General features: G+C 41.4%; 1 pseudogene; it reads left to right on the top strand.

Annotated features, from left to right (window-relative positions):
- The first annotated feature begins 3,682 nt into the window (after positions 1–3,682).
- On the top strand, positions 3,683–6,018 carry LOC110320159 (annotated as a pseudogene).
- Positions 6,019–6,451: the final 433 nt, after the last annotated feature.

Here is a 6,451-nt window from a genome sequence, read left to right as displayed (position 1 = left end):
TAAAAAATAATTGTAGAGGATAGAGGGAACTTGTAGAGCCCGCCTCCAGGAGAAAGACAGGGCATCAAGTGAGGGAGGGAGTTGCATCCCACAGTCAAAACTCAGACCCATAATTGTTCCTATCTGAAAAAAACTGCAGGGATGGAAATGGAGAGGAGACTGAGGAAAAGAAGGCCCAGCAACAGGCCCAAAGTGGAATCCAGCTCAAGGGGAGTCCCCAAGGACAGACACTATTACTGAGGCTATGGAGCACTTACAAAAAGGGACCTTTCATGACTACCCTCCAAAAGACCCAACAAGCAACTGAAAAAGTCAGATACAGATATTTGTATCCAACCAATGGACAGGAGCTGCTGACCCCTGTTTTTTAATTTGGGAAAATCAGTAAGAAGGTGAGGAGGAGGGCAACCCTGTAGGAGGACCAGAAGTCTCAATTAACCTGGAACCCTGAGATCTCTCAAACACTGAACCACCAACCAGGCAGCATACATAGCTGATATGAGGCCCCCAACACACATACAGTAGAGGACTGCTGGGTCTGGGTTCAGTTAGAGAAGTTGCATCTAAGAGACTGGAGGCCCCAGGGAGTTTAGAGGTTTGGTGGGGTAGGTGGTGGGTAGTAGGGACATCCTTGTGGAGACATGTGGCTGGGGAGGAGATATAGGATGTGAAACAGTCAGAGGGTGGACAGTGAGGGGAATAAATCTGGAGTGTAAAAAATAAATAAATAAATAAATAAATAAATAAAAGATTAAATAAAGACAAGCACATAAAGTTGATTTTTAAATAAGGTTAAAAGTGTATGTAATGAAAATGGGATAAATATTACCAGAGATTAATCAGGTGTATAAAAAAGAGAAGGAAAATTTTTGGTAATGTTGAATACATGGTTATTCAGTATGAGAGTTTAGCATATGTACTATTATTGAAGTAAACATATTAAAATCTTGAACACTTAAAAAAAAAACTACCCAGCTATTTAAAACAATGAATTTATGAAATTCTTAGACAAATGGATGGATCTGGAGGATATCATCTTAAGTGAGGTAACCCAATCACAAAAGAACACACATGATATGCACTCACTGATACATGGATATTAGCCCAGAAACTCAGAATACCCAAGATATAATTTGCAAAACACAGAAACTCAAGAAGAAGGAAGACCAAGGTATGGGCACTTCGATCCTTCTTAGAATGGGGAAGAAAATACCCATGGAAGGAGTTACAGAGACAAACCAGAGCAGAGACTGAAGGAAGGACCACCCAGAGACTTCCCTACCAGGAGATCCATCCCATAAACAACCACCAAACCCAGACACTATTACAGATGCCAACAAGAATTTGCTGACAGGAGCCTGACAGAACTGTCTCCTGAGAGGTTCTGCTAGTGCCTGGCAAATACAGAAGTGGATGCTCACAGTCATCCATTGGACAGAGCACAGGGTCCCCAATGAAGGAGATAGAGAAGGTACACAAGGAACTGAAGGTGTTTGCACCCCCATAGGAGGAACAACAATATGAACTAACCAATACCCCCAGAGCTCCCTGGGACAAAACCACCAATCAAAGAAAACACATGGTGGTTCTCACTGCTCTAGCTGCATATTTAGTAGAGGATGGCCTACTATGGTTATCAATGGGAGGAGAGGCCTTTGGTCCTGTGAAGGTTTTATGACCCAGGATAGGGGAATGCTAGGGCCAGGAAGCAGGAGTGGGTGGGTTGAGGAGCAGGGGGAGACAGGAGGGGATAGGGGATTTTCGGAGGGGAAACTAGGAAAGGGGATAACTTTTGTAATGTAAATAAATAAAATATATAATAATAATAATAACAATAATAATAATAATAATAATAATAATAATAGAAGTAAATTGAAGTGCTTATATACTCAAAGATCATATCATGTACTCACAATTGAGATAATGGTGGTGGGAACTTTCGAAAGAGGATTTTTGAACTATGTGACATTGAAAACACAAATTGAATAAAATTTTAAATATGGAATAACTTTAATTAAAAACTACAAATTGGAATCAAACTATTATAATAATTAATGAAATATTAAACAAAGAGCAATAACCATATGACCATAATCAAAATATTTAGTTGAAAATATCAATATTATCAACAAATTTCAAGGCAATCTAAGAAAAAAATTAATAAAATCAGAAAGGAGCCACCATAACAAAGGATACAACATGCTCTTGTTCCTCAGTATCAGAAACATAACACTTGCAACTATTCTGTCAGAGAACAATTTATTTCTATATGAGACAAATCTCAAAATTAATATCCAAAATTTGAACTAATGGAAGCATACCTTATAGAACCTCATTCCAGGGAGTGTATACATTGTAGAGGGAACTTTTGTATCTCTGAATGCGGATATTAGAAACCCAAATGTTTACACCAGAAAACTATTGAATATAAAGAAAATTAAACTGAGAGCAAACAGAAGAAACAAAGTAATACAAACATAAGGGAAATAAACATGGATTTTAGTTGTAAATAGGTCCATTGCAAAAGGTAAAGTCTTTTTGGTTTAAGTTTAATAAAATCAATGTTTCTAGACAATTAAGGCAGAAGTATGAGCAAGTTCAGTATGTCAGGAAATAAAAGGTATGGCAGGCACTATAGTGAGCAGCACGGGTAACTGTGTGCCTGTTTGATGAGATAAATGAAAATATGTCCAGATTTCAAAAGCTACAGCTTGCGCATAAAAGAATTTGAATGTACAATTTACACATAAAGAAGCTATTCATTTATTTGTATAACTATTAAAATAATTAGTAGTGTTGCCAGACCAGGGTCATACGTAAATAGAACAGCATTTTTCTACCACTGGCAAAACTTGGTATCAATTTAGGAAAGTGAATTATTTAATGACAATTACTATTATTGTGTGATGGTAATATTATTTTTTCTAAGCATAATATTAATTAAATTAAAATAACTTATTTTCATAAAAGGTAAAGTTGTGAGCCTATCAATTTTGTATTCTAATAATGCTACTCATGTTAAATGATGCCCTACCTACATAATTGTGATTTTCAAGTACATACATAAACTCTAGATTCATAACATTGTCAACTTTACAGTAATTTATCTTGATTAATGAACTGGCTGAGGGCAAATGGAAGGAAAATGAATGTTAGTGTTGAAGGCTAAAACACAGTTTCTCTTGACTCTGTGTTACCATTCATTAGAATGAGTAACAGGTATGACTCACAGCACTCATGGGCTCAGGCTAAGGTGCAGGAACTACAAACAGCTTTGAAAATACTTTTCACATTGTGGGTTGCATACCAAATTATATCTGCAGTGCACTGCTTTAATTGAATGGATTGGAAAACAAAAATTATGCGTTAACATTTGAAGATAGCACCTTCCTGGTGGAACACTATTCTGAATTTAACTTTCTGCTCTATAAAGTGAATACAGTGGGAGGGAATATAGGAACCTTCATATTATTATAATGATTTACTATTAATATTATAATAATTTATTTTTTGCATAGTTCATTTTTATTGGATATTTTCTTCATTTACATTTCAAATGCTATCCCCAAAGCCCCCTATACCCTCCCCCTGTCCTGTCTCATTGGACTCGGTGGCAGGTCCCAAGTCCAATGAGAGGAGCAGAGATTTTTTATTTTGTATCTACATTTTGTATATTCTGTGTATGATGACTTCTATGAGCAATGATCATTGTTAAGGTGCTCGGGACAAACCACAGATGATAACAACACACACAGCACAGTCACAGAAGCAATTGGTACAGGCAATGGCTGAACAGATGTGGCTTGCTCAAATGATCTTTGTTAAGGATGATTCAGATTTTGAAGCTAAAGTTAAACAGCTTATGGAAGTGACAGGAAAAACAAAGCACTGTGACTATGAGGGCAATGTGACCAAAGCTATCAATATACTGCTGGAAGTGGATTCTGACACCACTTCACGGGCGACTGTAGGAGGGAAGAATAGTTTTGGAAGAGAAAGCTCAGAAAACAAAGAAAACAGAGAAAAGAGGACAGAGAGAAGCAAGTCATGGACTGGAAAACAATTGCAAGGAAGAGGTGGCAACAGAGGCAACAGAGGTTCAAAGGTATAGAGAATGGAGTTGATTGTAGCCCAGGAAGCAAGGCTTCGGATCGAAGCAAGCAGGCCAGAGACAGGGGATTTGGACATGGCAGGGGCAGAGGGACAGGAAATTTCTCCGCTCAAAGCATGGGGATATTCAATCCTGCAGACTATTCAGAGTCTATGTCTACAGATGGCTGTGGGACAAAGTTCGTAGTTTGGGAAGCTGCTCAAAACGGCACAGATGAGGGACCTGAATCAGGACTCACAAAGCCTCACAAGAGCTGTGGAGCAAAAGTTCTTATGGACTTAAAGGTGCCTGGAAGAAATCTGTGGAAGAGTGGACAGCAAAAGACTGGACTGAAGATCTTTCTGAAACAAAATATTCACTGTTTCATCTGTTCCAGCAGAGAATCATGTCACACCTGGGCAGGGCATTGATCTGGTGGCCTAGTGGTAGTCAACTCCTTGAAACATCACAGCAGCAGGGCTTTGGCCAAGCCCTGATCTTCACAAATTCTCGGCACAACACTCAGATGGCACCAGGGACTGCAAACTCCACTTCTGCCAGCTCATATTCTCCTTAGAGTTTTCCATCCATCCTTGGCTCAGGACTTGGCGAGCTGCCTCAATCAAAAATGATGAACATCTCCAACTCCCAGATTTTGGACAAGTTGAAATCACCAGGTTTGAACCCGTTTCCTACTGCTTCAAGCACACAGCAGAATGACAGTGTGAGCCCTTTGACCACACTGCTGCTTGGGACCTCAAGCCCTCAGTGCCTCAGCTCTCAGTCCTCAGATCTCAGCTTGAGCCAGTTCTCAGCCAGTTGAGTCACTGATAGCAACACCAGACTCAGTCAGTCAGTGTTCCTCCTCTTGGTTTGGAGTCCTTTCCTTCTCAGGCAAAATTTCGAGAATCAACTCCTCGAGATGGTCCTTCTATGGTCAACAGACTTTTGTAGCTTCCTAACATGGCTGTTGAAATTATTGTATCTGCCCACCAACCACAGTCCAAACACATTAAACCTCCAGCTTCTAAGGTTTCCATGTCCTGAGTGGAATGCCCAGATCTGCAAATGTCAGAGCTGAATGTTCAGTTTGGGATCCTGGAGTTTGGATCAACAGCATCAGCTGGTGAAAATAGTAACCAGATTCCTATCAGCTTGTACTCAAAGTCTTCAAGTGAGCACTTGAATGCGTCTTTCTCAATGACCAGTACTGTACAGAGCTCCACCTACACAACTTCATTCGTTACCCCCTCCACTCTGACCAGCTTGTCCTTGAGCTTCACTAGCCCGGTAACACCTTCTTCTCTTACAACCAGACTTCTGTGCATACTAGGATTGCATACTAAAGCTCAGCAAGCCCACCAGTCTCAACTCCAGGATTTGTTGCTAATGGGTATAGTGGTGGTCGAAGTCAGCACACAGTAGACACTACTTCACCCAATCCCCCTTCAAAGAAGACAGACCCTTCTGCCCTCTTGTCTGTGAGCTCCCTACCTGGCTCTGCCTCCTGCACTGTACTTCTGCCCTCCTTGACCCCTTCCATCTGATGAACTGTCCAACAGCCCTTTCTCAGCTCAGCAGCTCCCTCTCTGGCCTCCAGAACAGCTTGAAATCTGCACATCTTCCACAAACATACCACACACCAATGCCAGTGTGGAGAGCATCAATGCTCAACTGCCTGCTCAAGAGCAGCAACCTTTGCTTGGAGTGTCCCATCCTCAGGGGTTGTCCTGCCTGGGAACATGAGCACTGTGAGCAGCCTTTGCCTGAGTGGGACCACTGTGATCTACCTTAACAGCAGTACCAGGGCCAAGGTCTTGGTGACCTCAGGCAAAGCACCCCCAAAACTGCCTAAATGGGTACATCCCCTGCTACACAATCAGTACACTGTGAACCCTGGAGGGCTGCTTCCTGATTATCTGATTCCCCCCTTTTTTCAATTTTTTATTAGATATTTTCCCCAATACTCCCCTACCCACACACTCCACTTCTTTGCTCTGGCATTCCCCTCTACTGGGGCATATAAAGTGTCCAAGACCAAGGATCCTCTCTTCCCAGTGATGGCCGATTAGGCCATCTTCTGCTACATATGCAGCTAGAGACAAGAGCTCTGGGGGTACTGGTTAGTTCATATTATTGTTCCACCTATAGGGTTGGAGACCCCTTCAGCTCCTTGGGTACTTTCTCTAGCTCCTCCACTAGGAGTCCTGTGTTCCATCTGTATTTGCCAGGCACTGGCATAGCCTCACAAGAGACTGCTATATCAGGGTCCTTTCAGCAAAATCTTGCTGGCATATGCAATAGTGTCTGCATTTGGTGGCTGCTTATGGGATGGATCCCTGGGTGGGGCAGTCTCTGGAG

Source organism: Mus pahari, chromosome 4 (assembly GCF_900095145.1).
Source record: "Mus pahari chromosome 4, PAHARI_EIJ_v1.1, whole genome shotgun sequence".
NCBI lineage: Eukaryota > Metazoa > Chordata > Mammalia > Rodentia > Muridae > Mus > Mus pahari.
Note: the sequence above shows the minus strand (reverse complement) of the source record. Positions and strands in the feature narration are given on the sequence as shown.